The following is a 21,816-nucleotide window of genomic DNA, read 5'->3' as shown; positions in this document are numbered from 1 at the left end:
CACCTAAGACCCAAAACAGGAGATCCCACCATAGAATCCTCATTTTGGATGACGTGTAGTTAGGCTTGACGTGGTCTTTAAAGTATATCTTTCCACTGGTCCACAACGTCTTGAGTTAAGGTCAGCAGTGTACCATCCCCACCCTACACGGTGTTAGCAGTGCTCTGCTTCACCTTCTTGAGACAGCAATTAGTGGTCCAGAATCTCTTTGAGATTTGTCCTTAAGACGTTCTTCATGGAGAACAAGTCTATGTTGGTAAACCTCACCCTGACACTTAAAGAGCTTGCACTGGACATCGAGTTGACAGCTTGGGCTTTCAGCAACAACTGTATGGAGGTTAATGTGTGTATTTATGACAAAAGCTTTTTTTGCACATTTATGTAACTGAATTTTCTTGCGTTTGAATTTTGTGAAGTGATTTTTTTTTTTACATCAAAATATGCTGACAATTTCCGGCCTGCTGTGCTCTTCCATCTCCTCCTCGTTAGAGACCATAGTCTGTGTCTCCTCATGCTCTTTCAGCATTTCCTCGAACATTTTAAGGAAAATATCAGAAGAGGACGCAAAATAGAATACCAACTTATTTTGTTCTCGCTTTTGAATGTCAGGTCTGCTCTTCTTTCTCTGTTTTTCCGCAGGTTCTGACTCGGTCTTTTCCCCCTCAAGGGTGCTCCTGATTTTGGGGATGACATTTGCCGTGAGTTGTTTTTTCCATCATAATAATGACCAAAACCCAGCAGGCACAAGACATTGAAACAAGTTTGAGAACTCGTTGATTTAGGTCCCGACGTTGAGCAACTCAAACATAACGTTGAAACAACATGCTTTTTGACAACGTTTAATCAATGTAGGGTTCTGACGTTGATTTGACCGTTGAAATTTGGTCATTTCCCAACCAACAACGTGGATCCAACGTTAGGCACCAACGTTGTCTCAGTTTACAAATACAACTATTTTGCAACGTTGTTTCAAAGTCAGTTTTAAAGGACAAGTATGTACACTCAACATTGTATCAATGCCTTGTGCCTACTAGGAACCCTTATTCTCTGAAGTCAGAATCATTAAAATAATGGGTGCAAATTACATTCCTCATATTCCCATCATTTGGAAATGTATGCAGGCTGAGCCTAGGTTCCATTCCAGAAGCTAATCTTTCCTGTGATAAAATGGCAACCAAGGTAATCAAAAAGGTCAACCAACGAACGAGATTTCTCTATAGAATCTCCTCTCTGGTCAACAAAAGCACCATGAGGATTCTAGCGGGAACTCTCGTTCAACCATTTTTCAATTACGCATGCACCTCCTGGTACCCTAGCACCTCCAAAACCCTCAAATCTAAACTCCAAACATCCCAGAACAAGCTAGTCAGATTACTTGTAGACCTCCACCCCAGATCACACCTCACTCCTACCCACTTCTCCAAAGTGGGCTGGCTCAGGGTGGAGGACAGAGTAAAACAACTTGCACTGAGCCTAGTCTATAAAATCCGCTACACCTCCCTGATACCGAAGTACATGTCAAACTACTTCCTGAACGTAAATGACCGCCATAACCACAACACCAGGGGGAGCTCCACTAACCACGTTAAACCCAGATTCCGATCTAACAAAGGTCTTAACTCATTCTGTTTCTATGCCACATCAATGTGGAATGCGCTCCAACAGGTATAAAAGAAAGGGCATCTCTATCCTCCTTCAAAACCGCAATAAAAGTACACCTCCAGGCAAATTCAACCCCAAACTAACACCCTCCCCGGATTGTTAATAATCAAATGTAAACAATCAAATGTAGATACTTTTTCTTATGCCTTCTGATCTCTCTCTCTCTCTCTCTCTCTCTCTCTCTCTCTCTCTCTCTCTCTCTCTCTCTCTCTCTCTCTCTCTCTCTCTCTCTATGTCCACTACTTGCTGTACATATCCTACCAAGTCAGACCTACACTGTTTCAATATCCATTTCTCTGTTCTCAATTGTTGATGACTGATGATAACAACCAAACCTACCCCCCACCCCCTCCACACCCCGGATTGTAAATAATGTAAATAATTCAATGTATATACCCTGATGATTATCTTGTGTGATGACTGTATTATGATGATAGTATATATCTGATAGTATATATCTGTATCATGAATCAATTTAAGTGGACCCCGACTTAAACAAGTTGAAAAACTTATTCGGGTGTTACCATTTAGTGGTCAATTGTACGGAATATGTACTTCACTGTGCAACCTACTAATAAAAGTCTTAATCGATTAATCAAAAGCCCTTCTTCAGTTGTATTGCTACAACCTGCAACAATGCATCTGGCGGACATATTTGATCATTACTTCAAATGCTGGGCAAAAATAACATGATTCAGGATGAAGATGCAACTAAAACACTTTGAGCCTGATTTACTAAGATCCAATCAACACGTGTGTGCAATCTATAAAACAGTGTGTACTATTAATAAACATGTTGCATGTGAATTACTAACACTGTAACACAATTGAAAAGTGGTGCAGACGACCTTATTTAAATGAGGATTTTGCGTGTACTGTATGGGACATGTCATTTACTGCACATTCATTTTATCATGCAAATACCTGTGGTATTTTGTTATGTTTTTAAACAAGCAAGACATACGTATTTCTTTTTATGGGCATTTTAGAAGCAGTCTTGCAGTGCTTGCAGGATAAAACCACTTTTTTTTAACCTGTTCATTGGAAAGAGGCTGCACCTACTCTGCTGAAAATGCCAAAAAATGCGAACTCAAAGAAGTTGTTTAAATTTAAGAAATATTTTAATAACATATTCTATGTGAATAAAACAAACGTCATTAAAAAAATACTAAAGGATTCCAAAATACATCGATTGAAATTGTTAAAATCCACCCCTTAAGTTCTCGAGCAGCTATACATTTATTAAAATTAATGATGTTGCTGAATAGACAATGTGTCTAATATTTCTTATTATTGACTGTCCAAAATGTTGACACACACACACGCAGGATGGAGGATTCTCATCTGTACATCGTCTACCTGTGCAGCCCAAGCAGTGATCCTGCAACCGTGTGTGGAACTGTTAGTTTGCACGTCCACCTGACATGTGCTAAATAAAACACTAAATAGTGCTTGCAAAACGGTGATGAGTGTTGATAAATCACATTGAGTGTGCTAAATAATTATATTTGCAGTACATATTGCAGTATTGTGGCGTTTTAATGATCAGCACATATTTTGCACATTTTACTAGATCAGCTTTGCGTGTGCTATCAAGTTTGCATGTGTTTTAGTACACGCAAACCTTGAGTAAATCAGGCCCATACTGTACTACACATTATGAAATTGCCTCCAGTCTTATGCAGGTCACATCAGCAGGCTAATGCAGGCCGGCTCCACATTTTGGAGCTAAAAGTGAGCGTTCGAAAATGTGCTGAAATGTGTTTGACAACAGGCCTAAAATCATTTTTGTTTCTCTTTTGGGGATAATTTTACATGTTTTACGTCCAAATCTATGAAATAAGTGCCAAGCTGTCAGTATTAGAGATACCCTTTCATCATGTCATCCATCCATCCATTTCTACCACTTGTCCCTCTCTGGGTTGCAGGTGGCTGGAGCCTACCCCAGCTGCACTCGGGCGGAAGGCAGATATGTATTTTATTAGATCAACACTTCTTCATGATTGCGAAAATTAAAGGTATTTGAATAAGCATCAGTTTTATAATCGTTCTCATCAGTCAGGAAGCTTTTTTGTGCCGATTGTAAAAAGAACGTACACTGATTTAGAGCTTTGTGGTATCGTCTGGTTTGAAAGTTTATAATCGGCAACTGATACTTTAAATGCATGTTTGAATAAACTTTGTTTGATTTGAAAGTCATTTGGCAGGTTTGCTGAATAATTTATCAGCCCTAACAACCCAGCAGAATTAAACATTAACTTGTATTATGCATGGAAATTTGAGCAGTTCAGAAAGGCCCTTTTTCATTTTCAAGAGACCCTACCTGCCACATCAGGAACAATTGTACATTTTATCTCTTATTTGCATTGAATAAATTGTCAGCGGGACCAAGGTCACTGGTTGGCCCAAGACATTGAATTTGAAAGAATGGAAAGTTTGTGTTCTTCTAAAAGTGTGTAAGCAGTAATCAGCATGAAGACATCTGGTGTATTAGCATAAATACAACTCTACAGGCCAGCAGCTGAATATGCATGTCTAATTACCTGCAAATTTGATATGTGAGGCGACACTGTTTAGGCTGTATTATGTTTAATAATGGGACAGATATGTCATTCTGATGGACAGTTATATAAACAACCTTCAGGGGTTTTTTTTACTTCAAACAAACCATTGATGCACTTTATCTTACTTTCATTGGACATGTATATGTATTTATCTGCTGTTATAAGAGAGAGAAAAATATATCTTGTGTAGCAATATAAATATACATTTTGCAGTGATTAATGAGATTATAGAAGTGAATAATTAGAGTAAATAAAATAAGAATAAAAACAAATCAATAAACTGAAATACTTGGGAAATACTTTTATATTGTATTTTTGTATGTTATATTGTTTGCTCTGTATTTTAAGTTGTGTCTTTGTATTTGATATTGTTTATTTTGTATTTTTAAAATGTTTGGATTGTAAACATCTCTGACATTTTAAAGCCATATGAACCATCTCAGGCTCTGAGAACTTTGGAAAGTGGTCTCCTGCTGGTGCTCAGAGTCAGGACCAAACATTGTGAGACTGCGTTTCAGTTTTATGCTCCTAAATTCTGGAATAGTCTTCCTAAAGGTGTGAGACCTGCCAATGTTCAAATCCAGGCTGAAAACACTTTTATTTATTTGTGCATACGACAACTGAAAGTACAGTATTTTATCTACACTCTTTGGTTTTATTTGCATTATAATAGTTTTTATGATAATTGTATTTTATGTTTTAATTTAAATTGTGATTTTTATAATTATTTTATCTGAACTTATTTTTGACTTCTTGCAATTTTCTGTAACACACTTTGAATTGCCTTGTGTATGAATTGTGCTCTATAAATAAACTTGCCTTGCCTATATTGTTTGTTTTATTATCTATAGCGGTGTGGCGAAGTTGGTAGAGTAGCCGTGCCAGCAATCGGAGGGTTGTTGGTTACTGGGGTTCAATCCCCACCTTCTACCATCCTAGTCACGTCCGTTGTGTCCTTGGGCAAGACACTTCACCCTTGCTCCTGATGGGTGCTGGTTAGCGCCTTGCATGGCAGCTCCCTCCATCAGTGTGTGAATGTGTGTGTGAATGGGTGAATGTGGAAATACTGTCAAAGTGCTTTGAGTACCTTGAAGGTAGAAAAGCACTATACAAGTATAACCCATTTATCATTTTATTTATTTATTTTTGGATGTAAAATAGTTTGTTTTGTATTTTAAATTGTTGTTTGTATTTTAATTTGTTTTTTTGTATTTTATATTGTTTAATTTGTATTCAAAATTGTTTGTTTTGTATCTATTTATTTTATTTTTTTTGGTTTGACTTGTTTTTTGTATTTTAAATAGTTTTTTATGTATTTGATATTGTTTGTTTTGTATTTGATATTGTTTTTTTTGTATTTTAAATTGTTATTTTGTATTTTATATTGTTTGTTTGCTACTTTATATTGCTTGTTTTGTATTCAAAAAGGCTTTTTTGTATTTTATATTGTTATGTATTTTTAATTGTCTTTATTTATGTTTTTGTTTTTGTTTTGTATTTTCTGTTGTTTTTTGTATTTTCAATTGGGTTTTTTTAAAACTTGTTTTTGTTATATTCTTTTATGTATCTTTTACACTTGTGATTTAGGGCTATATAAATAAACGTTGATTGATTGATTGATTATATTTTGTATTTTAATTTAAATTGTTTAAATATTTTCTAATGTTTGTTTTGTATTTAAAAATTGTTTGTTTAGTATTTTAAACGCATCTTAACAGGACTGCTACGTTTATCGCTATCATGTTCCATGTTTGATTACAATAAAGCATTCTACATCTAATAGAAAAAACTATTATTGTAATAAATAGAGATGAAAGATAGTTAATTATTTAAGTAAAAGGGAATAAAAAATGTTTAGCTTGTACAGTAATGAAGGTAATAGTGTTGAAAAATAAAAATTAATGTGTAAATTATAACACCAAATAAAATTACAATAATTAAAAATTAAATAAGATGGTAAAAATAAATAGATTAAACGTCAATAACAAACTGACAGAGTCGTATGATGCATTAATAAATGCAGGACATACGCATTGATCACAAATGCAAGATTCATTATCAATTCATTGAAATCTAAGACTGCATAAGTGTTATGTAATAATGATAATTTAATCATACTTGTGATATTGCATTCTAATCCAAGCAGAGCAGTTAAAGGATGTCTGTTCGTATATCATTTCTGACAACCTCAGTCTGTGATATCATCAGCTGTAATATGTGCCATGTATTCGAGGTACACAACAATACCACAGCAACCTAAAGCAGTTGTTTCTTGAAATATATTTTCATGTCAATCAATCAATCAATCAATGTTTATTTATATAGCCCTAAATCACAAGTGTCTCAAAGGGCTGTACAAGCCACAACGACATCCTCGGTACAGAGCCCACATACGGGCAAGGAAAAACTCACCCCAGTGGGACGTCGGTGAATGACTATGAGAAACCTTGGAGAGGACCGCATATGTGGGTAACCCCCCCCCCTCTAGGGGAGACCGAAAGCAACGGATGTCGAGTGGGTCTGACATAACATTGTGAAAGTCCAGTCCACAGTGGATCCAACACATCAGCGGGAGTCCAGTCCACAGCGGGGCCAACAGGAAACCATCCCGAGCGGAGACGGGTCAGCAGCGCAGAGATGTCCCCAACCGATGCACAGGCTAGTGGTCCACCCGGGGTCCCGGCTCTGGACAGCCAGCACTTCATCCATGGCCACCGGACCTATGCAACTCCCCCTCGCAAGGGACAGGGGAGAAGAGGAGAGAAGAAAAGAAACGGCAGATCAACTGGTCTAAAAAAGGGGGGGTCTATTTAAAGGCTAGATTATACAAATGAGTTTTAAGATGGGACTTAAATGCTTCTACTGAGGTAGCATCTCTAACTGTTACCGGGAGGGCATTCCAGAGTACTGGAGCCCGAATAGAAAACGCTCTATAGCCCGCAGACTTTTTTTTGGCTCTGGGAATCACTAATAAGCCGGAGTTCTTTGAACGCAGATTTCTTGTCGGGACATATGGTACAATACAATCGGCGAGATAGGCTGGAGCTAAACCGTGTAATATTTTATACGTAATAGTAAAACCTTAAAGTCGCATCTTAAGTGCACAGGAAGCCAGTGCAAGTGAGCCAGTATAGGCGTAATATGATCAAACTTTCTTGTTTTTGTCAAAAGCCTTGCAGCCGCATTTTGTACCAACTGTAATCTTTTAATGCTAGACATAGGGAGGCCCGAAAATAATACGTTACAGTAATCGAGACGAGACGTAACGAACGCATGAATAATGATCTCAGCGTCGCTAGTGGACAAGATGGAACGAATTTTAGCGATATTACGGAGATGAAAGAAGGCCGTTTTAGTAACACTCTTAATGTGTGACTCAAACGAGAGAGTTGGGTCGAAGATAATACCCAGATTCTTTACCGAGTCTCCTTGTTTAATTGTTTGGTTGTCAAATGTTAAGGTGGTATTATTAAATAGATGTTGGTGTCTAGCAGGACCGATAATCAGCATTTCCGTTTTCTTAGCGTTGAGTTGCAAAAAGTTAGCGGACATCCATTGTTTAATTTCATTAAGACACGCCTCCAGCTGACTACAGTCCGGCGTGTTGGTCAGCTTTAGGGGCATGTAGAGTTGAGTGTCATCAGCATAACAGTGAAAGCTAACACCGTACTTGCGTATGATGTCACCCAGCGGCAGCATGTAAATACTAAAGAGTGCAGGGCCAAGAACCGAACCCTGGGTATGTATTAGTTTATGTTCAAAACTATCATATCAAAATGTTTTCTGCATCCTTTAAATTGTTTAATTTGTGGAACCAGCTCATGTATTTATATTAATATAAGTTGTGTTCACTTTCAAGTAACCTTTGCAAGTGTGTGACTTATTTAACAGCTTTTTTTCAAGTGTGTTCTCCGCACTGAAACAAACAAAGACCACAAAGAGAGAAAAACAGCATATTTTCCTCAGGGAGAGAAGACATGAAATTCCACCTGTCAGAATCCTAATGAGACTTCACAAGGTGCAACTTTCACAACTCCAGAGGTGAAATATGAATTTACGGCCGTTTTTTTATTTCCAGCCAGGAGGACTAGAGGGCGAATAAACCACATTTGTGTGCACCTGAACGCACCTGTTCTCTGGACAAGATGGACCGCTGCTGGAATTCAACCAAGGAAAAAGAATGCGAACAGACGCTTGTCCTACTCGCAGAGGGCAAAGGTCAAGTGGACGGCAGCGTTCCAGCACAGCTGCTTCCTGTCAGAAGCAATTTAACGTTCATCATATTTGCTTCTGTTCAATTATCACGAGCCGCGCCTGAGCGCACGCACGTCCTCAATTTCTATTTTTGATACTCGCCAGCAGGCTGCGATCACAAATGTTGTTTGTGTACCTGCGACATTAAAATATTAGATTTAATCCTTCATGAACAAAAAAGAGGACCAAACATGAACTAATATCACATGGATTATGTATTTATTGTGCACATGTACAATCCAAACTGTCTAATAACAAGCTGCAGTAAGCTATGCACTATTGATTAAACCAGGGTTTTTCTACCTTTTTTGAGCCAAGGCACATTTTATTCATTGAAAAAGTCCCGAGGCACACCGCGAGCAGAAAATGTTAAAAACATTAAACTCAGCAGCCAATATTGACAATAAAAAGTCGTTGTCGCAATTGTTGGATATTAATTTAAACCATAACCAACCATGCATCACTATAGCTCTTGTCTCAAAGTAGGTGTACTGTCACGACCTGTCACATCACGCCTGACGAATTTGGAGTTTTTTGCTGTTTTCCTGTGTGTAGTGTTTTAGTTCTGGTCCTGCGCTCCTCTTTTGTTGGTATTTTCCTGTAGCAGTTTCATGTCTTCCTTTGAGCACTATTCCCCGCACCTGCTTTGTTTTAGCAATCAAGACTATTTAAGTTGTTTTTATCCTTCTTTGTGTGGACATTGTTGATTGTCATGTCATGTACGGATGTACTTTGTGGACGCCGTCTGCTCCACATGCTGTAAGTCTTTGCTGTCGTCCAGCATTCTGTTTTTATTTACTTTGTAGCCAGTTCAGTTTTAGTTTTGTTTTGAATAGCCATCCCTAAGCTTCAATGCCTTTTCTTAGCGGCACTCGCCTTTTGTTATTTTTGGTCTAAGCGTTAAATACCTTTTTACCTGAACGCTGTCTCCCGCTGTCGTCTGCATATGTTCCCAACATCTACAAAGCAATTACCTATCTGCTGCCACTTACTGATATGAAAGAGTAATACACGGTTACTCTGCCGATCTCTAGACAGCACCGACACTCAACAACAACACATTATTTGCGAATTATAATTACTGGTTTGCAAAAAAGATTTTTAACCAAAATAGGTGAAACTACATAATCTCCTGCGGCACACCAGACTGTATCTCACGGCACACTAGTGTGCCATGGCACAGTGGTGGAAAAACACTGGAAGGCTTAGTGGCCACATGCGTGGACAGCACCTTTTAGCTCTTATTTCCAAAATTGTGTACACAACTGAATTGGGGTCTTATGGCCGCTTATGTGGACACTTATACTGCCATCTGGTGGTGTCAGAAGAGTATAACATACAATGGAATTTGGAAAAAAAAAGTGTAAAAATAATAATTAGCATGTCACTAAACATGAAGTACACGTTTGTGTACTTATGGACTAAGTACATCATATCAAAATATGATTCTTAGTTTTTATTCTAATTAGGGTCCAATAAGCCCAAATAGCAAAGAGAAATAAAAAAAAGCATGTAAACAAACAGCTTGGGCCTTAAGAGGTTAAGCAATTTATTTTGATCTGTAATTAATGAATCTATTTTTTTAATCTCAACACCCACTAACTCGATTTAGGAAATTTTTAAATCGTGGAAAAGTAGGAATTTTTAGTGCGAATGCCCTGTTGAGTTGGATGTTTTTAGAACATCAATCCCTCCAAGATATCGCAGACTACCTGATTTTGCAGTAGCAGTTTTAAAACGATTGCAGTTTTGTGAATTTGTAATCAGTGTTTTTTGTAACCCTCATACCGAAAAGTAAAAGATTTCCACAAATCCAACAAAATGTGTTTTATTTACATTTTAAATTAAAAAATGTTGAACATCAGCAAGAATTTATCAGTCCCTCTCCAGGATCTTGTGGGCCTTTTTTGAGATGCCTGAATTTGCAGAAGTTATTTTCCAAAAAATGCAATGGAAAGAGAAGGGGTTTTTTTTAGGTGTTTGTTGCAATAAAATCGCAGGGGAACATGAAAGTTGCAATAAATTGTTGTGATTATCCCTTTGTAATTACAGCAGGGAAATTTGCTGGAGAAAAAGTGATTAATGAGGAAATACAAAGAAAATGACTGAAATAAGCATCTTACAAACATGGCATACGAAACCTGTGCAAAATGGGCTTCATTGAACCACAACAAAGTACACTTGTATTACGGCAAGGAAAAGATGAAAAATGATATCTCAGCCTTCAAATGAAAAAAAGGAAACTTTCACAGTAAACAATACAAATAATCTTAAAAAGCATTAATATAGAAATGACACTTTGTATACCAGCTGTACACTGACTACTCTAAAGTATATCCAAGCTTTATTTCTAGTATTCTCATTCGAAAAAAAATGCACTAGTAACGATGGCTGAAGGGTGTACTCATTTTTGTAAGATACTGTATATGTAAATATACAGTACCGCCATCAGTGTGTGAATGTGTGTGTGAATGGGTGAATGTGGAAATAGTGTCAAAGCGCTTTGAGTTCCTTAAAAACGTAGAAAAGCGTTATACAAGTATAACCCATTTACCATTTACCGTTTAAATATGCCTAACAAAGCTATTTTTAATATATTCTTTAATCATTAAGTGTAAATTTAGTGTATTTTCTACATAACTCAACCTACAGTGTGTTCCATCTGGTGGCATGTTTATCATTTACACACAATAATTAATATTATATTATGAAGCATCAAGGGTTGGAATTAGGGGTTAAATCACCAAAAATTATTCGCAGGCGCGGCCACTGCTGCTGCTCACTGCTCCCCTCACCTCCCAGGGGGTGATCAAGGGTGATGGGTCAAATGCAGAGAATAATTTCACCACACCTAATGTGTGTGTGACAATCATGGGTACTTTAACTTCATTATTGTGTCTTAGTTTTTGCTCTGTCATCCACAAGTTGTAGACATTATCGTGCACATTTGTGAATGGTTTGAAAGTTGAGAGTCAATCATAAACTTTCGATTGTACACTTTGTTCACCTGAGAACATGGAGAAACTGTTGGGAGCGATCTATCGCTGTGATTTTTGTTGGTAAAATAAGTGAATCATGAGTAATAAACAGTGTTTGGAAAATTACTTTTACCAGGAAGTAATTATAGTTATTTGTTACTTTGGCCTATATTCGCAGTTCATTTTCTCAATGTATGATCCTGTTACTACTTGGTATCAGATTGATACCTACATTTGTGGTATCATCCAAAACTAATGTAAAGTATCAAACAACAGAAGAATAAGTGATTATTTCATTTTAACAGAAGTGTAGATAGAACATGATAAAAGACAAAATAATCAGATATTAACAGTAAATGAACAAGCAGATTAATAATTCATTTTCTACTGTTTGTCCTTAATGTTGACAAAATAATAGAAGGGAAAATTACACAATATGTTACTGCATATGTCAGTAGCTAAATTAGGAGCCTTTGTTTGCTTACTTACTACTAAAAGACAAGTTGTCTTGTATGTTCACTATTTTATTTAAGGACAAACTTGCAATAATAAACATATGTTTAATGTAAGATTTTTTTGTTAAAATAAAGCCAATAATGCAATTTTTTGTGGTGCCCTTTATTTAAAAAAGTACCGAAAAGTATCAAAATACATTTTGGTACCAGTACCAAAATATTGGTATCGGGACAACCTTAGTATCCATATTGGTTCTCTGCGAGTGTTCTATATTTGTTTATGAATTTATCCAATCTGTTATTAAACACTTTTTCAATATATTTATGACTGTGTTTATAAACTGCATACTAATGAAATATGCCTCACAATAATGTCTGATTGAATGCTAAAAACGTTATGACAGACCGCCTTAAACGGAATGGCATTTTATATTTTTTTACTGAATGAAAATAAAGAACTGGGGATTTACAATATTAACTATAAACGATGAAACACTGAATATTGACAACCAGTGTTGGGTTAGTTACTGAAAACCAGTAACTAGTTACAGTTACTAGTTACTTTATTTCAAAAGTAACTCAGTTAATAACTCAGTTACTTACACCAAAAAGTAATGTGTTACTGTGAAAAGTAACTATTTAGTTACTTATTTTTTTCTTTTTTTTTTTAAGGCTCCCAATAATGCCCTTTTAGCCTTCGTGTCAGTACTGTTATTGCACTGGAGAATAATACAATCTGCATTTGCATCACTGAACTCTGCTAAGCAATGTGGTCTACATACAACACACAAAGACAAAGATATGTTACAAAGGCCAATTTGTTTCTTGCCAGAACAAATCGACAAAACTATTTTAAATAGCTGCAACATAACATACATAAGAAACAAACAGCATAATAACAACATAGCTGTAAAGCAAGGAAGGCACACACTACATCCACAAAGCCTAACCATGCATTTTTTCCTCAAGGAATTCTGACACAAAATCATGTCTGAAGCCCAGAACACTCTACACATTTCCCCAGTTTTAGTTTAGAGATAAGGAAAGATTGGCCTGGCCCACTAGGATCCCTCTTTATGTTTGTGTGTGTTTATAGTCTATACATTTAGAGTGATGTGATAATCAAACACTCTAGAAGTCTAGAATGAAAGAGTACATAAGAGAATTGATAGCAATGTTTCCTCTAAGGTGCGCGCCTGTGCAATTGCGCACTGCTCAAGTGTCCACTGTGCACGGCAAATCTATGCCACGCACAAAATCAAATAAAAAAATAAGCGCATAACAATTTTCGACACGACACGGACGCGACAGAGAAAACACTTTTCGTCATCCTTGTTCAAATATTGTAACCTCTGTCGAGACGCTTTGAGGACATGAATTCCATCCGTCACTTTACTGAGCAAAACTCTTTATTGTCGGCCATAAACACATCACCAAAACATTAGTAAAAAAAATGATATCTAGCAAAAGTGGTCATTTTCTGCAGTACAAACCAGACCAAAAGCAACTTTGTTATATCAACAGCAGCCGCTCGCTCTTTCTCACTTGCGCCAACACATGCACATATGGCACTTAGCCAGTGATGCGTTAACAGCCACACAAAAAGTCGGACAACTCCAACACCACACATAAAGTGTCATTCCAGGTCCTTACACTATGATTTACCGATCAAATGTGTGCTTATTCTAGTGTCATTTATTAGGAATCTTCATTTATAAATATTAATCATGAAATGCTTTTAGTATATTAAATAAATACTAATAAAAATATATTTTTTACAAACAGGAAGTTGCAGGAATGTACACATGATCCCCTGCTTACATCTCATTGTGCAACATGTGAATGTTTTAATGGGAACTAAATGCAATGTCTGAAAGGGGTACAAAATATTTCCAAAGCAGGACCTCCACCCAGACAAACAATACAAGTACACAGTTCATGAAAAACAATATGTTTTGTTTTTGTCATTGTAAGTGGGCCTAAACACTTATATTAGAAAATAACCTCATGGAAATGACTGCTGTCATTTGATTATAATAATAAGAGAATGTTGTCTGTCTATCTGTGTTGGCCCTGCGATGAGGTGGGGACTTGTCCAGGGTGTACCCCGCCTTCTGCCCGAATGCACCTGAGATAGGCTCCAGCGACCCCAAAAGGGACAAGCGGTAGAAAATGGATGGAAATTTAAAGGCCTACTGAAACCCACTACTACCGACCACGCAGTCTGATAGTTTATATATCAATGATGAAATCTTAACATTATAACACATGCCAATACGGCCGGGTTAACTTATAAAGTGACATTTTAAATTTGCCGCTAAACTTCCGGTTCGAAACGCCTCTGAGGATGACGTATGCGCGTGACGTAGCCCGGGGAACACGGGTATGCCTTCCACATTGAAGCCAATACGAAAAAGCTCTGTTTTCATTTCATAATTCCACAGTATTCTGGACATCTGTGTTCGTGAATCTGTTGCAATCATGTTCATTGCATTATGGAGAAAGAAGCTGAGCAAGCAAAGAAGAAAGTTGTCGGTGCGAAATGGACGTATTTTTCGAACGTAGTCAGCAACAACAGTACACAGCCGGCGCTTCTTTGTTTACATTCCCGAAAGATGCAGTCAAGATGGAAGAACTCGGATAACAGAGACTCTAACCAGGAGGACTTTTGACTTGGATACACAGACGCCTGTAGAGAACTGGGACAACACAGACTCTTACCAGGATTACTTTGATTTGGATGACAAAGACGCAGACGTGCTACTGTGAGTATGCAGCTTTGGCTTCTAAACATTTGATCGCTTGACCGTATGTGCACAACTTTTTTTTGCGTATGTACGTAACTTTTTTAAATATATAAGCTTTATGAACCTTGGGTTAGGTGAACGGTCTTTTGGGCTGAGTGATTGTGTGTGTTGATCAGGAGTTTGAATTGTATTGGCGTGTTCTATGGAGCTAGGAGCTAGCATAGGAGCTAGGAGTTAGCATAACAAAGACGTATGTGTTTTTATGCAGGATTAATTTGTGTCATATTAAATATAAGCCTGGTTGTGTTGTGGCTAATAGAGTAAATATATGTCTTGTGTTTATTTACTGTTTTAGTCATCCCCAGCTGAATACCAGGTACCGTGAGTATGCAGCCTTGGCTGCTAAACATTTGATAGCTTGACCGTACGTGCGCGTCACGTACGTAACTTTTTAAAAATATATGATCTTTATGAACCTTGGGTTAGGTGAACTGTCTTTTGGGCTGAGTGATTGTGTGTGTTGATCAGGTGTTTGAATTGTATTGGCGTGTTCTATGGAGCTAGGAGCTAGCATATGAGCTAGGAGCTAGCATAACAAACACGCAGGTGTTTTTATGCAGGATTAATTTGTGGCATATTAAATATAAGCCTGGTTGTGTTGTGGCTAATAGAGTATATATATGTCTTGTGTTTATTTACTGTTGTAGTCATTCCCAGCTGAATATCAGGTACCGTGAGTATGCAGCCTTGGCTGCTAAACATGTGATAGCTTGACCGTATGTGCGCGTCACGTACGTAACTTTTTAAAAATATATAAACTTTATGAACCTTGGGTTAGGTGAACGGTCTTTTGGGCTGAGTGATTGTGTGTGTTGATCAGGTGTTTGAATTGTATTGGCGTGTTCTATGGAGCTAGGAGCTAGCAGAGGAGCTAGGAGTTAGCATAACAAACACGTATGTGTTTTTATGCAGGATTAATTTGTGGCATATTAAATATAAGCCTGGTTGTGTTGTGGCTAATAGAGTATATATATGTCTTGTGTTTATTTACTGTTGTAGTCATTCCCAGCTGAATATCAGGTCACCCCCGGCTCTCACAGCATCTTCCCTATCTGAATAGCTTCAACTCCCCACTAGTCCTTCACTTGCACTTTACTCATCCACAAATCTTTCATCCTCGCTCAAATTAATGGGGAAATTGTCGCTTTCTCGGTCCGAATCTCTCTCACTTCATGCGGCCATAATTGTAAACAATAGGGAACTTTGCGTATATGTTCAACTGACTACGTCACGCTACTTCCGGTAGGGGCAAGCCTTTTTTTTATCAGATACCAAAAGTTGCAATCTTTATCGTCGTTGTTCTATACTAAATCCTTTCAGCAAAAATATGGCAATATCGCGAAATGATCAAGTATGACACATAGAATAGATCTGCTATCCCCGTTTAAATCAAAAAAATTCATTTCAGTAGGCCTTTAACTTGTTATTTAGTCAGGTTTGGGACAGGTGTGCTGCTGGTGTTGCCACAGTGTGCACGTCTGATGTTGCTCACATGGGCTCCACTGAATGCTCAGGGAGTTTTTGCATTTGCTCACACACATGAACAATTAGAGGGAACATTGATTGACAGAGTGTGTACCTTCAGTGCTGAATGATGAGCAGAGGCAGAGTTCATCCTTAAGTGGTGGTGGTGGAGGGAAAGTGGCATTGGAGTCTCTGTCTCTCTTTACTAACTACGTCAAAGCATGTTGCTTATGTAGCTTGTTTCAGCAAAATTTGAATTGCTGTTTTGGGCAGTAGATGGGATCTTTGATCCAAAGCGCAATTTACATTTAACTAAAATCTTATTTTCTTTGTGCTCGACAAAAGAAAAGTAGTGAAAATATCTCCATGTTAACAAACTAGACTTCTGGCTCCGCCATGATCAGTACGGTATACCGGTATTAGTATAGTACCGCGGTACTAATGAATCATATTCGGTACTATACCGCCTCTAAAAAGTACGGTGACATTGCTGGTTTATGAGCAGAAGATCATGTTCGGTAGCACACAATCACGGAGTACTTACAAGCAGACACAGTGTGTAGACAGAAGAGGGAGAACGGACGCATTTTGGCTTAAAAACTAAAGATAAAGGTGAAGTTATAACACTGAAACGCCCTCAGGACATACTTGCCAACCCTCACGAATTTTCCGGGAGACTCCCGAATTTCAGTGCCTCTCCCGAAAATCTCCTGGGACAACAATTGTCCCGAATTTCTCCCGATTTCCAGCCGGACTTAAGGCACGCCCCCTCCAGGTCTGTGCGGACCTGAGTGAGGACAGCCTGTCGTCACGTCCGCTTTCTTTCATATAAATAGCGTGCCGGCCCAGTCACGTTATAACATCTACGGCTTTTGACGAGTGCACAACTGCACACACAACAAGAAGGAGACGAAGAACGAAGAAGAGACAGTCATGGCGACGACGAGGGACAGGGAATAGAACGAGGATGGAAAATTCAACTTTAAACTCACTCCTTTCCTGCAAATGAAATTTCACAGATGCTGCCTGTAATAGAGTGATCTAAGTTGTTTGTTGCCATCTCCTGGTGAATGTTGGGTACAGTGTTCTGTGGTTACTTTTTGGTTGGCCAACGGTTTACGTTGTATTGCGCACCCTGACGGCAAGTGTGGGAGTCGGTTCTGAAGTATGAAGGAAAGAGACGTAACTTCATCACCTCGCTTGGTTATTGACTCCAACCCAGAATATTACACTGCCCATACCTATGCTCCTTGAAAGGCTGTGCTACTGGCTGCAAAGCATTGCACTTTCAAATACAACAATGAATAGAGGAGTGTTATGTGTGTGTATATGTGTAAATAAATGAACACTGAAATTCAAGTATTTATTTTATCTATATGTATATATATATATATATATATATATATATATATATATATATATATATATATATATATATATATATATATATATATATATATATATATACATATATATATATATATATACATATATATATATATATATATATATACATATATATATATATATATATATATATATATATATATATATATATATATATATATATATATATATATATAATAAAATACATATATATATATATATATATATATATATATATATATATATATATATATATATATATAGCTAGAATTCACTGAAAGTCAAGTAGTTATTTTATTTATATATATATAAGAAATACTTGAATTTCAGTGAATTCTAGCTATAAATATACTCCTCCCCCCTTCCCCCCCCCCCCCGGCCCCGCCCACTTCAACCCCCCCCCCAATCTCCCGAATTCAGAGGTCTCAAGGTTGGCAAGTATGCCTCAGGAAGAGGTGCTTTAAGACATGGCGAGCTAGCTAGCGGCTAAAGTCCAGCTGCAGTCGGCAGTGTTTTAGCTACTTCTAAATCACTAATCCTCGCCTCCATGGTGACAAATAAAGTGAGTTTCTTACAAGTATCATCCCTGCAGGACGAGGAATAGTTAAACATGTTTCACTACACACCGTAGCTCACCGGCATCACAATATAAACAAACGCCATTGGTGGATCTACACCTAACATCCACTGTAATGATACCAAGTACAGGAGCGTATCTAGTCATACTACTATGATTACGTCGATATTATCTTCTTTTGTTTTTTAAAAATGTATATTATGTTTATAAACTCAGGAAATATGTCCCCAATGTATGATCCTGTAACGCAGGGGTGGCCAAACAGTCAGAGGCTAAGAGACACTTTTTTTTTGCTGCGTTACTGCAAGGAGCCACATCCTACACATGGGCACACACGAACATCACCCCATCCCTTCCTCACGCGCGCACACACACACACACGCACACACACCCACACACACACACACACACAGACCTCTGCTCAGCCAGATTTATTGTAAATGTCACACACCAACATGACTCCTACAGTACTAAGACCACAGGCCAGTTATTTTCAACAATTAACATTTTGTGCACTGTCTCACACACACAAACTCTCAGTTCAACCAAGTCCACATACAAAAATATAATATTTTTTCTCTTACTATGCATGTTGCTTAGTGGGACTTCTGGCATTCCTTGTCGTGGACAATCCTCTTCAAATCTGGCTTGTATTTCGTTGTTGCCACTCGAAGCAATTCTTTCACATGGGTGTCAGTCAGAACAGATCGATGCTTTGATTTCACAAGTTTCAGGGTAGAAAAAAAAAGGTCCCTTCCCTTCAAGCAGCTTTCAGTTGGTCCTCCTCACAAAGATCGATCATCTCCAACTCAGCCGCAGCCTCATCTGTGACGAGCGGGGCTTTCAAACAGTCCGTATCCGCATTAAATGGGTCGACGAGGAATGTAATTTGTGGCCTTTTCAGTTGGAGATCACAAAGCTTTCGTGCAGGTTTTCAACCGGTGTTGCATATCTGTCTCTTTTCTTTTTCAGGGCGGCGCTGGTGACTTGCCCAATGGCTTTTAGCAGAGTGGGAAAATGCGTTAAATCTCCCTTTTGAATATGCGCCTTGAACAGCTTCAGTTTGTTGATGAACGCAAACACACTTTTCACCAGGTCAGGCAGCATTTTCAACTTACCCTGCAGGGTCAGGTTCAGTCTGTCCAAGTGACACAGCATGTCGACCAAAAAGGCCTGATCCATAATCCATTTGAGATCCGAGAGCTCGGGATAGTCCTTGTCCTTCTCCTCCATGAACAGTTTCACAGCATCCAAAAGCTCAAAAAAGCGAGATAGTACCTTACCTTTCGACGGCCACCTCACAGTGCAGTGCAGTGGAAGGTCACCTGGAAGCCCTTGGTCCAGCTCAGCAATAAGATTCCCGAAGTGCTTGTGGGTAAGTGCATGTGTGCGGATGTGGTTGACGATTTCCATCACGGGCTTCATGACGTTGTCTAAATTCAATGATTTAGACACGAGTTGCTCCCAGTGGAAATTCCAAAACTCGGGAAATGTTTCGTCAGCTTTGCACAGCCCCACAAGCCCATTCACAGATCCGATAATCTTGCACTTTCTGTTTTAAAATGACATGAATGTTTGTGCCACTGCTTAATAACTGTTTAATAAATACAGTTTTGCTAAATTGACTTAGTAGTGATTTCCCTCTTTGGATGAAATGAGCATATATTAATGCAGTATGAAGAAGAATGTTTTAATGTAGACACATAGAATCATCATACTGCTGTGATTATATGCACCAAGTGTTAATTCAAGGCTAAGGCAAAATATCGAGATATATATCGTGTATCGTGACATGGCCAAAAAATATTGAGATATTAATAAAAGGCCATATCGCCCAGCCCTAATTTGAATATCTTTTTACTAATAAAAGCAACAATCAGCACCGCACTAAAATGAACTTGATACCAAATAGGACAGCAGACAGACGTCACACGTTACCTAAAAACAGGCACCGCCTTTTAAAGGCCTACTGAAATGATTTTTTTTTATTTAAACGGGAATAGCAGATCCATTCTATGTGTCATACTTGATCATTTCGCGATATTGCCATATTTTTGCTGAAAGGATTTAATAGAGAAAATCGACGATAAAGTTCGCAACTTTTGCTCGCTGATAAAAAAAAAGCCTTGCCTGTACCGGAAGTAGCGTGACGTCACAGGAGCTAGTATTCCTCACAATTCCCCGTTGTTTACAATGGAGCGAGAGAGATTCGGACCGAGAAAGTGACGATTACCCCATTAATTTGAGCGAGGATGAAAGATTCGTAGATGAGGAACGTTACAGTGAAGGACTTGAGAGGCAGTGATGGACGTATCTTTTTTCGCTCTGACCGTAACTTAGGTCCAAGCTGGCTCATTGGATTCCACACTCTCCTTTTTCTATTGTGGATCACGGATTTGTATTTTAAACCACCTCGGATACTATATCCTCTTGAAAATGAGAGTCGAGAACGCGAAATGGACATTCAGTGCCTTTTATCTCCACAACAATACATCGGCGAGATGCTTTAGCTACGAGCTAACGTGATAGCATCGTGCTTTAACTGCATATAGAAACAAAAAAAATAAACCCCTGACTTGAAGGATAGATAGAAAATCAACAATACTATTAAACCGTGGACATGTAAATACACGGTTAATGCTTTCCAGGCTGGTGAAGGTTAACAATGCTGTGCTAACGACGCCATTGAAGCTAACTTAGCAACTTAGCAACCGGACCGCACAGAGCTATGCTAAAAACATTAGCTCTCCACCTACGCCAGCCAGCCCTCATTTGCTCATCAACACCCGTGCTCACCTGCGTTCCAGCGATCGGCAGAAGGACGAAGGACTTCTTTTTTTTCTTCTTTTTTTTTTCTTTTTTTTTTTTTTTTTTTTTATAATGTCCTGCCCAGCTTCTCGGGCAAATCATATAGCAGATGTAGATGCCCATATCGGCTGTTCAGATTTACTTTACAAAAGAGAAGTGTAGGATACTTCTCTTGTTGCCTTACTTGTATTTTGACTTTATTAAATGTATTTATATTATCATTTGGTGCAGCCGGGCCGGAGCAGGAGGGGATAGAAAGAGAGAAAAAGGAAGACAGAGGGGGGAATTGTGGGGACAAGAGGGGGATTAGACAGAGAGACAAAAACAACAACAGCAAACACAACAACAACAACAACAATAACAGAGCAACATCAGCAAATACGACATGTACAAATATGATGGTAAAAGTAATAGCAAATAAGCATTTAGCGAAAATAAAAAAATAATACAGAAATGACAATGAGCATTATTACACTAAAAATGGAGCAATATGAATACCAATAGAAATAGAGCTATTGATAATAAACAATACCAATACTTTACCTTTATTATCAACAATACAATTGTTCAAATGCAACAATACATATACGTAATGATAACTTGAGATACGAAAGAATGCAGAAACGAAGGACTTCACCCGATGCGTTTGGCGGCCCGGAGACGTAGGAAGTCAAGGTGAGGTCGGCGGCTAGCACGTCTGCTCTCCAACAAAGTCCTCCTGGTTGTGTTGCTGTAGTCTGCTGCTAATACACCGATCCCACCTACAACTGTCTTCTTTGCAGCCTTCATTGTTCACTAAACAAATTGCAAAAGATGTCCAGAATACTGTGGAATTATGAAATGAAAACAGAGCTTTTTGTA

The sequence above is a fragment of the Entelurus aequoreus genome, linkage group LG04, assembly GCF_033978785.1.
Source record: "Entelurus aequoreus isolate RoL-2023_Sb linkage group LG04, RoL_Eaeq_v1.1, whole genome shotgun sequence".
Taxonomy (NCBI): Eukaryota; Metazoa; Chordata; class Actinopteri; order Syngnathiformes; family Syngnathidae; genus Entelurus; species Entelurus aequoreus.
The sequence above is the reverse complement of the archived record's forward strand: the minus strand, read 5'-3'. Positions refer to the sequence as shown.